Genomic DNA, 17,731 nt, shown 5'->3' with positions numbered 1-17,731 from the left:
TCCAGTATCGGGCTCGGGGCCCGCACCGCCTTATTTCCCCGTTATCCTCACCGCACTGCACGCCCGTCTCACCTCCCGCCGCCCCGGAGCTGCCGGGAAGAGTTGTGCACGGCGCAGGCGCGCCCACGACAGATGCGTGAGCCGCGGTAGGCCTGAAGTAAGTCAAGACTGGAATCCCTCAAGTGACATTGGTAAAAGACTAAAAGAAGTACCCGCTTAAAGAACTGCTTGCCTGCTTCATAATCTGGTGGCATCGAAACAACGTTACTAGTCTTGTGATAAATCTGTATATTGAGATATACCTATTTTTACATAAAGAGCGTATTTTTACATATCTAAGCCTGGTGTCCGTTTCTGGGGGGATTGATGTATTTACTGTGTGTGTGATTGTAAGTGCTTAACCAGCAACACCTGAAGAATCGCCTTGGCTGCTCACGCCACGCACCTAGAGGGTGAGCAAGGGTCATTCCAAAAGGGGTTATCCTTTGCCCTGACGTGGAGGAGAGGGTCCCTGCTTGACACAAGGACATCCTTGCGCCAATCAGAGATCCCCGACTCTAACAATATATATATATATATATATATATATATATACATACAGAAAAGAAGCAGTGAACTCTTGGTAGTTCTCAAGTTTAGGTGGAAAGCAGCTCCTGTATAGAGCACTCTCAACATCAGCGACACTCTAGATCTGCTCACCTCAAATGTCTGCTTTTCTATCAAAGTCTTTAAGCATAGGATTAGCACATCCATGTCGTGATAGAAAGGGACAAAGTCTTTTGCCATTTCTACAGCTAAGTCTTTAAGCATAGGACTAGCACAGTGCAGGCCATGCTGAGCTGTAAAATGACAAAAGCCACTCACCACCAGGCATAGTATTACAGCTTTGAATAGGTAAAATACCAAGCAAGCCAACCTGAAATGAGTAAAAGCAACCCCTGACAGTCTTTTGCTCTACCTGGAACTCTTCAGAGAGGTATAGCTTTGTCCAGAAACAAGGGAGCACCCAGTATAAGTAACAAAAATACCCTTTCAGGCATAGAGTGATGCATAATTTATGCAAACAAGAAGCAGAGAACTCTGGGTAGGTCTCAAGTTCAGGTGGAAAGCAGCTCCTGTATAGAGCATTCTCAACACTAATGGCACTCTAAATCTGCTCACCTCAAATGTCTGCTTTTCTAAGTCGTTAAACAAGCCGAGACAGAAAGGCACAAAGTCTTTTGCCATTTTGGATAGCACTGTGCTAATCCTATGCTTAAAGACTTTGATCGAAAAGCAGACATTTGAGGTGAGCAGATCTAGAGTGTAGCTGGTGTTGGGAGTGCTCTCTACAGCAGCTGCTTTCCACCTAAACTTGAGAACTACCCAGAGTTATCGGCTTCTTTTTTGCATAAGTTATGCATCACACTATGACTGAAAGGGTATTGTATTGTATGTATGTGTATTTATATATGCCCCCGTATTGAATGTATGTCTACCTGGGCATACACTTGTCCAACAACAGCTCATAGAACTGCCAGTTTGTCAAGAGTGGGCTACTTCTTAACCATAGGGCTGCTGTCACGCTGAATCCTGCTAAGAATATATCTTTCCACACAATGTCCCCACTAGAAATCTGCAGAGCCCATGCCGTGGCTGCAGCTATATATGGCTCTGAACTGTGGGGCCATAGTAATGTCAATTTGCTTGGTATTGCTGAAAACAAGTTCTTGAGAAAAGCACTTGGACTCTCCCAAAGTACGCCCCAGGTTTCATATTTTTTTTTTTTTTTGGGTGGACCTAAACGTTCATCCAATCGGCACCATAGCGAGACTAAAACAAGTCTTTTACTGGCTGAGATTATGGTTGGTGCCCGAGCAGAAATGCTTTAGGAATGGAGTGAAGGACATCTTTCCAATCGTCAGGTGTGTCCATGCCCTGCAGTGACTAAGCTATATCAAGCAATCTCTCTGCACTGGGGGCCTCTGATCTCTGGCTAAACCCAGAGGGTATCTCTGCTTCCTCTGTAAAGGGGATCAAAGATGCTTTCTGAATTAACGAATGGAGGAAGGAATTGGAAACCAGCATCTGAAAGAGACACGTTAGTGATAGATTCCTTACCTTAGAATCTCCCCAGGCGTCAGACTGGATCCGGAAAGTTTTGCTAGCAGTACCCCTGCGCATCAGTAGGTGGCGTCGTGTGGCTCTGCATCTGTCGCTGGCGTCGTAAGCGCCGAGATGATGTCACGGAGACTACTTAGGCGCCACCCATGTGCGCCGACGTCAGTTCTTTCTTTTTCCGCGCCAGCAAGCGCAGATCCGGTTAGAGCACGTACCTTAGTCACTTTTTGACTACCCTTTTTGAGACTTTTTGTCTCCTTTTCTCCTTGGTGCACATAGGGATGCCTGGATTTAAGTCTTGTGGGGCCTGCCATCACAATATGTTGGTGGCGGACCCCCACGATGTTTGCCTCTACTGCCTGGAGACCGACCAGAACTCCCGGTCCTGTCGGGCCATGGCCCCGAATGCCTTGAGGGAGCGGTGCCGGAAGCTGCTGGAGGTCCGGCACTCGTCCCAGCGCCGTTCCAGGTCCAGGGACCCTTCCCTGGAATGCTCGCGGGGTCGCAGCAGTCACTCCTTGGGCTCCAAGTCTTCGCCCTCGGATTCGGGTAAGAGACTACACAAAAAGAAGTCGAAGAAGCGAGTTCGCTCTCCGACGTCCCCCTGTCGGTCCTCGGATGCGGAAGAGGGGGACAGGGGTTCTGCCCCTGCGGCTCTTTTGGAGCCAGGGAGTCCCACGGCCTACCCGCCTTACCCGGGTCCGTCGGCGACTCCCGAACAGGTGCAAGAATTTCTTGCTACCATAAACCGCCTCTTTCGTCCTCGGGCTCCCGCCGGCGTGCCTTTGGGCCATGTGGTCCCGTGTCCGGATCCTGTTGGGCCGCCGGTGGATCCAGCTTCGGCGCCACAGAATCCTGCGCTGTTGGCTCTGGCCCTGGCGCCACTAAGTCCAGCGCTGCCGGCTACGGCCCCAGCGTCACCCTCGGCTCGGCCCCCGGGGCTGCACTGGGTGCCTTTAGTCCTGCCCTTGCCCAGGTTCCAGGACCATTTTGTTCTGGCCTGGGATCCGCATTGGGACGCGGCACCGGCTCGGCCCCGGTCGGTGCAGTTTCCGACGCCGTTTGTTCCTTCTCCGGCCCCAGCTGTGCCGCCGCGGTCTGATCCCCATGCGACAGAAGTGGAGAACGACTGGGAGGGGTCCGAGGAACATCTTGCTCGTCAGTGTGGCTCCGAGCAGGACTGGGTGGATGACTTGGAGGACGCCGGCAACCTCGACATCTCCTCTGACCCGGTGTTTGCCTCGCCCCCGCCTACCATGGAGGAGGACGCCTCCTACACGATGGTGCTCCGTCGGGCAGCTGAGGTTCTAAACCTTGATCTCCCTTCGGTGGCCCTTAAAACTAATCTCCTCACTGAGGTGCTCCAGACGGCGTCCACTTCGTCGCAGCCCCTGCTCCCGTTTAACGACGCCCTTACTGACGTCTTGCTGGGCACTTGGTCACGGCCAGCCACAGGGGCCCCTGTGGATAAGAATGTCGCCAGGCGTCACCGCCCGGCGCCTGGTGACCCCACTTTTCTGACCACTCATCCTACGCCTGAGAGCCTGGTTATCCAAGCCTCGACGTTGCAGAGTGCCTTTCCCACGGCTCCACCGGATAAGGACTCTAAGAAGCTGGGGCAGTTCAGTAAGCGGTTGTTCTCTTCGGCCAGCTTGGGGCTGCGGTTAGTGAACACCGCCTGCTTATTCGGCCGCTATTCCCGCGCGGTGTAGGATTCAGTTGCACAGGTGTTGCCTCAGTGTCCTGAGGAGACCCACGCTGTGCTGTCCCAAGCTGTTGCTGAGGTTAAGGATGCGGCTAAGTTCGCCATTCGGTGTGGTTTGGACACCACGGACTCACTGGGTAGGGCGATTTCTACGACTGTGGCGCTTCGTCGCCACACCTGGTTGCGATCTACCCGTTTCTCGCCAAATGTCCAAAGCTTGCTCATGCCCTTTGATGGCACTCGCCTGTTTGGCGATAAGGCCGACAGTGCACTGGAGCGTTTTAAGGACTCGCGGGCCACGGCCAAGTCCTTGGGTCTTTCCCCAAAAAGCCTGGCCACTCCTAGTTTTCGTTCCTTTCGTGGCCACGGCAGAGGCGCCCAGGCACGTTCCTTCAGCAAGCCTGTGCAGAACCAGCCTCAGCGCGGACGTGGCTTCTTTCGTGGCGGGTCTGGGAATCAGCGTGGGGGTCAGTCCACCTCCGCCCCCGCTGCTTCTACCTCCAAACCTTCCTAATCCGAGCTTTGTGAAGCACCCCATGCCGGTGGGTGGCAGGATCCGCCACCACCTCCCCCACTGGCGCGATATCACATCGGACAAGTGGGTGTTGCAGATCATCCACAGTGGTTACTCCCTTCCCTTTCAGTCCTCCCCTCCAGCCATGCCACCTCGGTGCCACCGCATGTCGCGGGATCCCTTGGTACTTCTCCAGCAGGAAGTCACGGCCCTCTTGGCCAAGGGGGCCATCGAGTACGTTCCTGGGCCAGAAGTAGGGAGTGGTTGTTATTCTCACTACCTTCTGGTCCCCATGAAGGACAAAGGGGGCCTGCGCCCCATCTTGGACCTTCAGAACGTCAATCGCTTCCTCCAGAAGGAGAAGTTCAAAATGCTGACTCTGGCTCAGGTCCTGGCTGCCCTCGACCCTGAAGACTGGATGGTAGCGTTGGACTTGCAGGACTCATATTTTCACATCCCCGTCCTGCCGGCCCACCGGCGTTACCTGCGGTTCACCATAGGCCAGGAGCATTTTCAGTTTGCCGTGCTCCCCTTCGGCCTTACCAGCACCGCTTGGGTGTTCCCGAAGGTGATGGTGGCTGCGCAGGTCGGGGGTGTCAGTCTTCCCTTACCTCGGCGACTGGTTGTTGAAGGCGGGCTCGCCCCAGGCAGTCGTCAACCACCTTCAGACTACGGCCGACCTGTATTTGCTGGGGTTCTCCATCAAAGTGCCAATGTTGCACCGGAGTCCCTCTCAGAAGCTCCCCTTCATCGGAGCGGTTCTGGATTCGACGCTGTTTCGGGTTTATCCTCCCGTGCAGCGAGTCCGGGATATTCAGGCTATGATTCCGATCTTTCAGCCTCTGTCCCGGGTTTCAGTTAGGATGACCCTCCGGCTTCTGGACCTGATGGCCTCCTGCATCCTGCTGGTGACAAATGCCAGATGGCATAATGCGGGCTCTGCAGTGGGACCTGAAGTTCCATTGGGTGCAGCATCAGGGCAACCTGTCCGATCATGTCCAGATCTCGAAGGGCACTTCACGGCAATTGCAGTGGTGGCTCACGAATCGCGATTGGGTCAATGGCAGATCCCTCTCCCTTCCCCAACCAGAGCACACAGTGGTGACGGATGCGTCCCTCCTGGGATGGGGAGGCCACTTGGCAGAGGCGGAGATCAGAGGCCTCTGGTCTCTGGCGGAGTCCCGGCTCCATATCAAACTGTTGGAGCTTCAGGCGATCCGACTTGCACTGATGGCATTCTTTCCCTCTGTCCGGGGAAGTGTGGTGTAGGTGTTCACGGACAACACCACCGCCATGTGGTATTGCAACAAACAGAGCGGGGTGGGGTCCTGGACCCTATGTCAGGAGGCTCTGCGCCTCTGGTCATGGCTGGAACATCAAGGCATCACCTTGATGGTTCAACACCTGGTAGGTTCTCTGAACGCCAGGGCGGACGAACTCAGCCGCCGGTGCTTGATGGATCACGAATGGCGTCTTCACTCGGAAGTGGTGCAAGGTCTCTTTCAGGAGTGAGGAGGGCCTTGGTTAGATCTATTCGCCACCAAAGAGAACGCGCAATGTCTTCAGTTCTGCACGTTGGAATTTCCAAGGCGGCACTCGCTAGGCGACGCTTTTCGTCGCGAGTGGAATTGCGGTCTATTGTACGCCTTTCCGTCCTATACCACTTCTGCCCAGAGTGCTGAAGAAGATTCGGCGCGACCGGGCCCAAGTCATCCTTGTGGCTCCGGATTGGGCACGAAGATACTGGTATCCCGAGCTACTCAGCATGGCGACCGATTCTCAGATCCGACTGCCTCTTCGAGAGGATCTTTTGTCACAGCAGCAGGGGATGGTCCTCCTCCCAAACCTGTCCAGCCTCCACTCCCATGCATGGAGTTTGAGCGGTGACAGTTGACAGCTTTTGATCTCCCCCCCCGAAGTCCGTGATGTCATTCTGGCAGCCCGGTGTCCCTCCACTAAAACGGTATATGCTGCAGGTGGAATAAGTTTGTGGCATGGTGCACAGCTAAGGCTGTGGATCCCCTTTTTGCCCCTCTTTCCGAAGTCCTTCTGTTCCTTCTTTCTTTGGCCCAGCAGGGCTCTGTTCTGGGCACTATCAAAGGTTATCTTTCGGCCATCTCCGCCTTTTTACGGCTTCCAGATCAGCCTTCTCTTTTTAAGACCCCGGTTGTTATCCGTTTCCTAAAAGGCATTACGCACATGTTTCCTCCCGTGCCGTTCATAATGCCTCAGTGGGACTTAAACCTTGTCTTGACGTATCTGATGTGCGCTCCCTTCAAGTCCCTTCATACCTGTCCTTTGCATCTTCTCACTCTTAAGACTGCTTTCCTGGTAGCTATCACCTCTGCCAGAAGAGTGAGTGAGCTCCAGGCTCTTTCTTCGAAACCTCCTTTCCTTTCTATTCATCCAGACAAGGTGGTTTTAAGGACCTGTCCTTTTTTGCCAAAGGTTGTCACACCCTTCCACATCGGGCAGACCATCACTTTGCCCACCTTCTTTCCGCCTCCGCATCCTTCAAAAGAGGAAGAGAGGCTCCACCGTCTGGACCCAAAACGTGCGCTCTAGTTCTACCTGAAGCAAACGCAACAGTTCCGGGTGGATGACTAGCTCTTTGTTGGCTACGTGGGCGCCAAAAATGGTCGGGCTGTGCACAAACGGACCATCTCTCGGTGGGTCGTTCTCTGCATCAAGGCCTGTTATTCGTTGGCTAAGAAAGAGCCTCCTGTGGGGCTGCGTGCCCATTCTACCAGGGCAACAGCAGCCACTACTGCCTTGGGACTCGGCTTCCCCTTGCAGGACATTTGTCAGGCAGCTACGTGGGCCTCGCTGCACACGTTTACCAAGCATTACTGCCTTGACAGTCAGGTCCGGAGAGACGGCTTCTTTGGCCGTTCTGTTCTCCGTGACTTTCTGGTGTAATCTATTCGCAGACCCACCACTGTGGTTGGTATTGCTGGGGTATCTATGCTAAGGTAAGTAATCTATCACTAACGTGTCTCTTTCAGATGCACAAGTTACTACTTGTGTAACGATATATCTGTAACAGACGTTAGTGATAGATTCCTTACCGCCCCACCCATCCTCCCCGTTCTGCGAACTGATTTCTAGCGTTAAAGTCATCCCTGTCAGGGCCCTAGTTTCTTGGCACCAGTGGTCAGTTTCATGCATGGCTCTGCGTTCCTGGCGCGAAATGTCCTGTACAGAACTGATGTCAGCATGCATGGGTGGCACCTAAGTAGCCTCCGTGACGTCATCTTGGCACTTACGACGCCAGCGACGGACGCGGAGCCGCACGACGCCACCTACTGACGCGCAGGGTTACTGCTAGCAAAACTTTCTGGATCCAGTCTGACGCCTGGGGATATTCTAAGGTAAGGAATCTATCACTAACTGTCTCTTACAGATATATCGTTACACGAGTAGTAACTCGTGCAACAGTGATAGTTGAGCTGACCTTTTACTGCACCACAAATCTGAGCCAAGGTGTAGGAAGCTTGCTCTGTATATACTATACCAAAATGTTGTAGAGTGTGCACAGTCCAGTGGAACCCCAAAGGAAGGCAGAAGTAAAAGTAGATGACACCTTACTCTCTATTTGTGGTAGTGTGGGTGAGCAGTAAAGCTTTATCAAAGGGCAGTGTTAAGCATTTGTTGTACACACTCAACCGGCAAATGATGTCACACACTCAAAGACTAAACTCAGACCAAATTTGTTTGCATAAAAATATTGTTACGTTATTTTATTTCTAGAACTAAGCCAAGCCTGGCACATGTAAGTGAAATAAATGCTTAGCAAAATATTATGCAGTGTTTACAAGTGAATGCAAGTTCAAATGCAGTTGTTTGAAATACAGGTAAGTCAAGGTATTGAAATTACTGTACAGATTACTTTTTCGTTACTTTTTAAGTTACTTTTTCCACTCAGTGTGATATGCCTAGATATCACACTGGGACAATTCGTAGAGAAAAGGTAAGTAAAATCAGTTTTGCACAATTGTAATTTTTCAGGTTTCCATACAAATCAACTCCATACTTAGAACATTTGTCAGAGAAAAACAGTCAATAGGTTTTTATGGAGAGAAATGAAGTTAGCGGTTACCAGGTAAGTACTCGGTCTTTGGGGTTGAGTTTCTGGGGTTAGAACAAGGGATCCCCCAGGGTCAAGGATGCACTCTTGTTACATCTTCAGCAGCACTAGGGCGGCCGGGTGCAGAGTGCTAAGGCCCAATGTTATCCAATGGGGGATAGGGGCCTCCAGTTGGTGGCTGCTTACGAGCAGGCCCCTGGGGTGTGGGAGCAAAGCACCTGGTGTTGGGCTCAGGGCAAAGTGGGATCCTGTTTAGCACCAAGTGCACCCGCAGGGGCGGCTGGGTGCTGATTTGGTGTAGGGTGCCTGTTAGACCTGGCACCTTGGCTTGAGTCTCCCTTCCACTTTTTGTCGCTGTGCCTCATGTGTTTTTATGGTGTTGGCCGCTCAGAGTACTGTGCCACTGCCAACCAGTGCCACAGTGCAAGTGCTCCCTATTTAAAATGTATATGTTGGTTGGATTCCATGATTGGTTTATTTGGTTTACTGTCAGACCCCAGTAAAGTGCACCAGGAGTGCCCAGGGCTTGTAAATACAAATGCTGCTAGTGGGCTGGCAGCACGGGTTGTGCCACCCACAGAAGCGGCCTGGTAAAATGTACCTAGGGTCTGCCATTGCAGAACCTGCGGGCAGTCTGGTACTGTCATGCTGACTGGGCAGGTGCACACACTTGCCAGTCCCTAAACCTTCCCTTAACTTCATATCAGTCACCCCTATGGTAGGCCCAAGGGCAGGGTGCATTGTAAGGATAAGGTAGGACAAGCCCTGATGTGTGTGGCATGTCCTAATAGTGAATTACAGCCATTTTCGTTTTTCACTATTGTAAGGCTACCTGTTCTCCATAGGCTAGAATGGGCTGTTAGAATTGTTACATCCTATGATCCTAACAGACCCAGGGAACATGGTAGAAATTCGAGTTTAGTATCCCTGAACTCAGAATAATAAAATACATCTTTTAGTAAAGTTTATTTTAATATTCTGTGTTTGCAAATACCACTTTTAGAAAGTTGGTATTTGCTTGCCTGACCATTTCAGCCCGCCTCTGCTATGATGTGTATCTGCCTGTCTGGTTGTGTGAGTGACAGGGCTGGGGAAACCCAGAGGGGCAGGGCTAGGCAGCCTGGTGGTGAATAGGAAGATTGGCAGTCAGATGGGTGGGAGGAGTACACCTGGGCTCTGAATAGGGTTGTGCTCTGCTACCACAATGCTGGCTCCACCTCCTGCGGAGCGGCTGATGTCTCTGCCCTGCACCCTGAATCGAAAGACAGAGTCATGTCAACAGAGTGCTCAAGAACTGGTTTGGACTGGGCAAAGGACCCCAACCCCAGAGGAACAAAGGAATTAGGGGTATAAGTATTGGGACCCTGCTCCCAAGAAATTAGATCAGATCCTGCGGAAACAAGAAGAACCTCTGCCAGAACAGAAGGAACTGGGAAAGCTGTAGGAGGAGTAACTGTCCCTGACCTGGGGGATTGGCCTGCAGTGGTTGCCTTGCTGCTGAAGGAGAGGAGAAAAGACTACAAAGACTTTTATTTCAACTTGTGCTTAAAGATCTCCAAGGGCTTGAACTGAGCTTGCCCCCTGAACGAAGTCCCAGGACCAGTGGACTTCATCCCCAGCTCCCCAAAGTCTTTTGGAAGTGCCTGCTGCTGTTGTTGGGCCTTCTGAGGGACTGCGTGTCGCAAGGAGCTGGAAGCACGACGCCAGGAAGAGAAGCTTGTCGCCGTCGGAGCTGTTGCCGTCGCATCTCGCAGAGAGTGTCGCCGCTGCAGCATCGCATCGAGCGGAAGCGTCTCGCATCATTCCGGAAGTGTCTCGCAACGCCGAAGAAGCGTGTCGCCATCGCAGCCATCGTAGCTGTCGCATTGCACCGCATCGAGAGGAGAGTCTCGCATCGAGGAGGAAGCGTGTCGCCATCGCAGTCATCGTAGTTGTCGCATTGCACCGCATCCAGAAAAGCGCCTCGCATCCACGGAGAAGCGTGCCGCCGTCGGAGCCGCTGTCGTCGCATCTCGCAGAAGGGGTGTCGCTGCTGCAGCATCGCATCGAGCGGAAGCGTCTCGCAACGTCGGAGAAGAGTGCCGCTGCCAAGGCCGCTGTCGTAGCATCTCGTCAAGGGTGACGCCGCTGTAGCGGACGCATCGAGTCGAGCCTTCTCGCAACATCGGAGAAGCGTAACGCATCTGGAAGATCCCGTCTTTATTTCTTTTGCACCAAGAACTTCAACGCATCTGCATCGCTGCAACACTTTCGTTGCCCTGCGTGTCGCATCTAAGGTACATTGACTTAAAGTGTCGCATTTAAGAACTTAATAGAAACTAAGCAATCTTCTACCAACTAAGCAACAGTATTGTGTATTTTTAATCGTTTAATGGTCTTGTGATAATCCTATATAAAGATTCCTTATTTTTAATATAACTACCTGTATGGTGTCCATTTGTAGTGTTGTCACTTGGTTACTGTATGTGTTCACAAATGCTTAACCTATAACGCTCTGAGATAAGCCTTGTCTGCTCGCGCCAAGCTACCTAGAGTGTGAGCAAGGGGTTGTTTTAGTAGTGTAACCCCTTACCCTGACTAAAGGAAAGGTTCCCTGCTTGTCACAAGTACCTACCTGTGCCAACCAGAGAACCCGGATTCTAACATTGTTGGTCAGCGGTGAGGATTCTGTATTTGCATTTGTGACTCATGTTCAGTGATTGGTGAACACTACTTAGTGAGTGCAGACCTTAAACGCAACCAATACTTGTTGGTAGATTTCTTTTGGACTGTCTATTTTTGAGCACTGCCAAGCTTAAACATGGTGGAGAAAGCAGCATCCATAGTCTCTGTGAATACTGAATTAAAATGGGAAGAAGAGAAATTGGATAGTTACACTGCCAAGCAGCTGAAGTCCTTCTGCAAGAGATTTAAAGTTTGCATTACTGGATGTACAACCAAGCTAGAGTTCTACAAGGCGCTGAGGGCCTGGGTAGAAGCAAGGAATGCTACTGATGATGATAGTGCAGATGAGCAGCTGGATGAGCCAGTGGGCTCAAGAGGAGGGAGAAGCCCTTCCCCTGCAGGTAGCAGTGTTTCTAGCAAAAGTTTATCCCCAGAGGAGTTGGCAGACAGGAAGGAAACCAGAGCTCATGAAGTAGAGATGGCCAAACTAAATGGACAGTTGGCAATGGAACAAAAAAGAATGGAAATGGAAGAGAGAAAAATGCAAATGGAAGAGAAAAAAATCCAAATGGAGCATGACAGAATAATGAGGGAGCTGGAGTTGAAAGCCCAGGGCTTGGGAAGCACTCCCTCTGGTGGCAGCACACCCCCAGTGCAGGTAGAGTCCAGAGTGTACATACGCAAAGATGTAGTGAAGGAATTTTTTAAAAATGATGACATAGGGCAGTGGTTTAAGGCCTATGAGGTAGACATGTCTTCCCACCGGGTCCCTGAGAAAGATTGGGGAGTGGGGTTGTGGGGACGGTTCCTTAGTGAGGGGCGGGATACACTGCTGGATTTGCCTTCAGAGGACTATAATTCCTATCCCCATATGAAGGCTGCTTTGATGTCTAGGTATGGGTTGACCCCTGAGTTGTATAGGCAAAGGTTCAGGGGTTGCACTAAGATTCCAAACAGTACGTATGTTGAGTAAGTGACTTTTTTTGCAGAGCACTGGATGGTTGGGTGAAGGGTAGCAAAGTGAATGATTTTCAAGGGCTTCTTGATTTAATGGCATGGGAGCACTTGTCCAGTAATTGTTTTCCTGAGCTACGCCAACACCTGATTGATAGTAGACTGACTAACCCTAGGAAGCTTGCTGAGGAGGCGGACCACTGGGTCAGTACCAGGGTCCATAAGGCTCAAATGGGAGATTCTGCCAAAGGTGGGCAGGGTCCCCAGCAGAAGAGTGGGGGGGGACAAGGGTAATCCCCAAGGGAACCAAGGGAAAGGTTCTCAGCCTCCCCCACCACAGAAGCCGACCGGGGCCCAGATAGGTACACCTGTTCAGAAGGGGCCCATCAGATGTTACAAGTGTGGTAACATGGGGCATTTTGCCTCTGATGTGAAGTGCCCATTATTTGGTAAACCAGCACCCACTGGTGCTCCATCCCGGCAGGTGACTAGTGTAGCCCTGGGGGAGGAGATGAATGTCCAAGGTGGGTGGGGTCCCTCAGAGATGTCCCTTGTCTCATTAGGAGACTGTGAAGTGGTCCCCCAAACCCAGCTGCCTGAGAACACTAAGAAGTACAGGCAGTGGGTGACCATAAATGGCCATAGGGTTGAAGCTCTCAGAGACACAGGAGCCAGTGTGACGGCAGTCAAGCGCCACCTGGTGTCTCAGGAGCAGGTTGGCCCAGGAGCATTCTATCCGGTTGTTGCCGCCGACAACACCGAGAGTCACTGCCCAGTGACTCAGGTTCCCTTTCAGTGGGGGGGTCTCTGGTACTCTTCAGGGAGATGTTGGGTATGCCAGATTGGGCGTGTGTCACCACACGGTCCATGGCAGCCAGTAGAGGTACTCAAGAGGTCCTGGAGCCTGAGAGGGAGGCCCAGGGACCAGCCTTAAAGAGAAGGAGCAGGGGGCGCGGGAAACCGGCCCCTGAAGTTCCCACGGTCCAGGAGGGAGCAGACCTTGAGGGGGATGCCCTGGAACCTACAGGGGAACAGATAGCTGAACTGGGGGACCTGCCTGAGCTGACCCATTGGCAGCAAGAAGGAGGACCCTCCAGGGAAGAATTCTGCAGGGAGCAGAAAGAATGCCCTTCTCTTGTGGGTATGCGGCAGCAGGCTGCAGACCAGGCCAGCGGTGATCAGTCTGGAACACACTTCATTTACTGGGAGAACGACCTCCTGTATTCTGAGCCTAAGGTTGCTGAGCCTGGGTCAGCCCGTGTGCTGGTGGTATCCCAGCGCTTCAGAGCCTTCCTACTGGGGCTGGGTCACGATGTGCCATTAGCAGGACATTTGGGGCAGGACAAGACCTTTGAAAGCCTTGTCACCCACTTCTTTTGGCCCCAAATGCGCAGGAGTTCAGATACTCTCTGCAGAACATGCCAAACTTGCCAGGCAAGTGGGAAGAGTGGAAGGAAGCAAAAGGCTCCACTCCAACCATTCCCTGTGGTCGGTACCCCATTCCAGCGAGTGGGGATTGACATTGTAGGGCCACTGGACCTCAGGACAGCGATGGGCAATAGGTTCATCCTGGTCCTGGTGGACCATGCCACCCGGTACCCGGAAGCCATCCCTCTGAGGACAGTGACGGCCCCCGTGGTGGGACGTGCGCTGATGGGAATTTTCTCCCGAGTGGGATTCCCTCTAGAGGTGGTGCCTGACCGAGGCACCAACTTCTAATCTAAATATATGAAGTCCCTTTGGCAAGAGTGTGGGGTAACCTACAAGTTCACCACACCTTACCACCCCCAAGGAAATGGGTTGGTTGAGAGATTCAACCGAATCCTAAAAGGCATGATAATGGGTCTTGAGGAACCCATGAGGTGTAAGTGGGACGTCCTCTTACCATGCCTGCTCTTTGCTTACAGAGAGGTGCCACAGAAGTCTCTGGGGTTCAGTTTCTTTGAGCTGCTGTACGGACACCCAGTGAGAGGACCTCTAAGTCTGGTAAAGAAAGGTTGGGAGCAATCTCCCAGGAAACCTCCCCAGAATGTATATAGTTACATGCTGGCCTTCAGAAACCAGACTAGGCGTTTCAGGGGACTTGCTGAGGCAAACCTGGAAGCCAGCCATGAGGAGATGAAGCGGTGGTACGACCAGAATGCCACTCTGGTAGAGCTTCAGCCTGGACAGAAGGTATGGGTCTTGGCCCCCGTGGAGCCCTGTGCGCTCCAGGATTAGTGGACCGGTCCCTTTGAGGTGGTGGAGCGCAAGAGCCCTGTCACCTATTTGGTGGAACTGAAGACTCCTAGGAACCCCTTAAGGGTCCTACATGTCACCCGCCTCAAGCCCCACTTGGAGAGGTCCCAAGTGGGCATGCTCTTAGCGACAGATGCTGGGATGGAGGAGGAGACCGAGCCTCTTCCTGACCTCCTGTCAGTCAAGGAGCAAGATGGGTCAGTGGATGGTGTCATCCTCTCTTCCGCCCTGACCCCTGAGCAACAGAATGATTGTCGCCAGCTGCTGGGACAATTTTCTGATCTTTTTTCCCTGGTTCCCAGTGTCACTGATTGGTGCGTCCATGATGTGGACACTGGGGATAGTACACCTGTGAGGCACAAGGCCTACAGAGTGACTGACAGGGTAAGGGCCTGCATCAAGGAGGAGGTCTCCAAGATGTTTGCCCTTGGGGTAATTGAGTCTTCAATCAGTCCTTGGGCCAGCCCAGTGGTCTTGGTCCCAAAGGCTGCAGCGCCGGGAGCCACACCCGAACTCCGGTTCTGTGTGGACTACAGAGGACTCAATTCGATCACTAGGACTGACGCACACCCCATCCCCAGAGCTGATGAGCTCATAGATCGGCTAGGGGCTGCCCACTACCTCAGCACGTTTGACCTAACCTCTGGGTATTGCCAGATCGCCTTGACCGATGGGGCCAAAGAGAGGTCAGCATTTTCCACCCCTGATGGGCATTACCAGTTCCGGGTTATGCCCTTTGGGATGAAAAATGCCCCTGCCACCTTCCAGAGGTTGGTCAACCAGGTGTTGGTTGGGCTGGATTCGTTCAGTGCAGCCTACCTGGATGACATCGCAGTGTTTAGCTCCACGTGGGAGGAACACCTGCGCCACCTCTGGGAAGTGTTGATGGCACTGCGGAGGGCAGGCCTCACGATCAAAGCGAGTAAGTGCCAGATCGGGCAGGGTTCAGTGGTGTACTTGGGGCACCAAGTTGGGAGTGGCCAGGTGGCACCCCTTCAACCCAAGATAGAAACCATCCTGAATTGGGAGTCGACCAAAATCCAGACAGAGGTGAGAGCCTTCCTAGGTCTCACCGGGTACTACAGGAGGTTTGTCAAGAGGTATGGCAACATTGTTGCCCCCTTGACAGCGCTGACTTCAAGGAAGCAGCCCAGGAAGGTGATCTGGACTGACACCTGTCAGAAATCCTTTGAGGCCCTGAAAGCTGCTATGTGCACGGCGCCTGTGCTTTTGGCTCCCAACTTCTCCAAAGAGTTTATCGTTCAGCCAGACGCTTCAGAGCATGGTGTGGGGGCTGTTCTTTCACAGATTAATGAAGAGGGCCTAGATCAACCTGTAGCCTTTATTAGCAGGAGGTTACTACCACGGGAACAGAGATGGAGTGCTATTGAGCGTGAGGCATTTGCTGTGGTCTGGCGCTGAAGAAGCTAAGACCCTACCTGTTTGGGTCTCAGTTCCGGGTTCAGACAGACCACAGACCCCTCAGATGGTTGATGCATATGAGGGGTGAGAATCCAAAGCTGTTGAGGTGGTCCATTTCCCTACAGGGTATGGATTTCACGGTGGAACATCGCCCTGGTACAGATCACGCCAATGCTGACGGTCTGTCCAGATTTTTCCGCCTTAGTGATGAGGAACTCCCTGGGCTAGGGTAGTTCTCCCCACCTTTCAGCTGGAGGGGACACGTGTTAGACCTGGCACCTTGGCGTGAGTCTCCCTTCCACTTTTTGTCGCTGTGCCTCATGTGTTTTTATGGTGTTGGCCGCTCAGAGCACTGTGCCACTGCCAACCAGTGCCACAGTGCAAGTGCTCCCTATTTAAAATGTATATGTTGGTTGGATTCCATGATTGGTTTATTTGGTTTACTGTCAGACCCCAGTAAAGTGCACCAGGAGTGCCTTGGGCTTGTAAATACAAATGCTGCTAGTGGGCTTGCAGCACTGGTTGTGCCACCCACAGAAGCGGCCTGGTAAAATGTATCTAGGGTCTGCCATTGCAGAACCTGCGGGCAGTCTGGTACTGTCATGCTGACTGGGCAGGTGCACACACTTGCCAGTCCCTAAACCTTCCCTTAACTTCATATCAGTCACCCCTATGGTAGGCCCAAGGGCAGGGTGCATTGTAAGGATAAAGTAGGACAAGCCCTGATGTGTGTGGCATGTTCTAATAGTGAATTACAGCCATTTTCGTTTTTCACTATTGTAAGGCTACCTGTTCTCCATAGGCCAGAATGGGCTGTTGGAATTGTTACATCCTATGATCCTAACAGACCCAGGGAACATGGTAGAAATTCGAGTTTAGTATGCCTGAACTCAGAATAATAAAATACATCTTTTAGTAAAGTTTATTTTAATATTCTGTGTTTGCAAATACCACTTTTAGAAAGTTGGTATTTGCTTGCCTGACCATTTCAGCCCGCCTCTGCTATGATGTGTATCTGCCTGTCTGGTTGTGTGTGTGACAGGGCTGGGGAAACCCAGAGGGGCAGGGCTAGGCAGCCTGGTGGTGAATAGGAAGATTGGCAGTCAGATGGGTGGGAGGAGTACACCTGGGCTCTGAATGGGGTTGTGCTCTGCTACCACAATGCTGGCTCCACCTCCTGCGGAGCGGCTGATGTCTCTGCCCTGCACCCTGAATAGAAAGACAGAGTCATGTCAACAGAGTGCTCAAGAACTGGTTTGGACTGGGCAAAGGCCCCCCCAACCCCAGAGGAACAAAGAAATTAGGGGTATAAGTATTGGGACCCTGCTCCCAAGAATTTAGATCAGATCCTGCTGAAACAAGAAGAACCTCTGCCAGAAGAGAAGGAACTGGGAAAGCTGTAGGAGGAGTAACTGTCCCTGACCTGGGGGATTGGCCTGCAGTGGTTGCCTTGCTGCTGAAGGAGAGGAGAAAAGACTACAAAGACTTTTATTTCAACTTGTGCTTAAAGATCTCCAAGGGCTTGAACTGAGCTTGCCCCCTGAACGAAGTCCCAGGACCAGTGGACTTCATCCCCAGCTCCCCAAAGTCTTTTGGAAGTGCCTGCTGCTGTTGTTGGGCCTTCTGAGGGACTGCGTGTTGCAAGGAGCTGGAAGCGCGACGCCAGGAAGAGAAGCGTGCCGCCGTCTGAGCTGTTGCCGTCGCATCTCGCAGAGAGTGTCGCCGCTGCAGCATCGCATCGAGCGGAAGCGTCTCGCATCATTCCGGAAGTGTCTCGCAATGCCGAAGAAGCGTGTCGCCATGGTAGCTGTCGCATTGCACCGCATCGAGAGGAGAGTCTCGCATCAAGGAGGAAGCGTGTCGCCATCGCAGCCATCGTAGTTGTCGCATTGCACCGCATCCAGAAAAGCGCCTCGCATCCACGGAGAAGAGTGCCGCCGTCGGAGCCGCTGTCGTCGCATCTCGCAGAAGGGGTGTCGCCGCTGCAGCATCGCATCGAGCGGAAGCGTCTCGCAACGTCGGAGAAGAGTGCCGCTGCCAAGGCCGC

Source organism: Triturus cristatus, chromosome 1_1 (assembly GCF_964204655.1).
Source record: "Triturus cristatus chromosome 1_1, aTriCri1.1, whole genome shotgun sequence".
In the NCBI taxonomy this organism is placed as follows: Eukaryota; Metazoa; Chordata; class Amphibia; order Caudata; family Salamandridae; genus Triturus; species Triturus cristatus.
Note: the sequence above shows the minus strand (reverse complement) of the source record.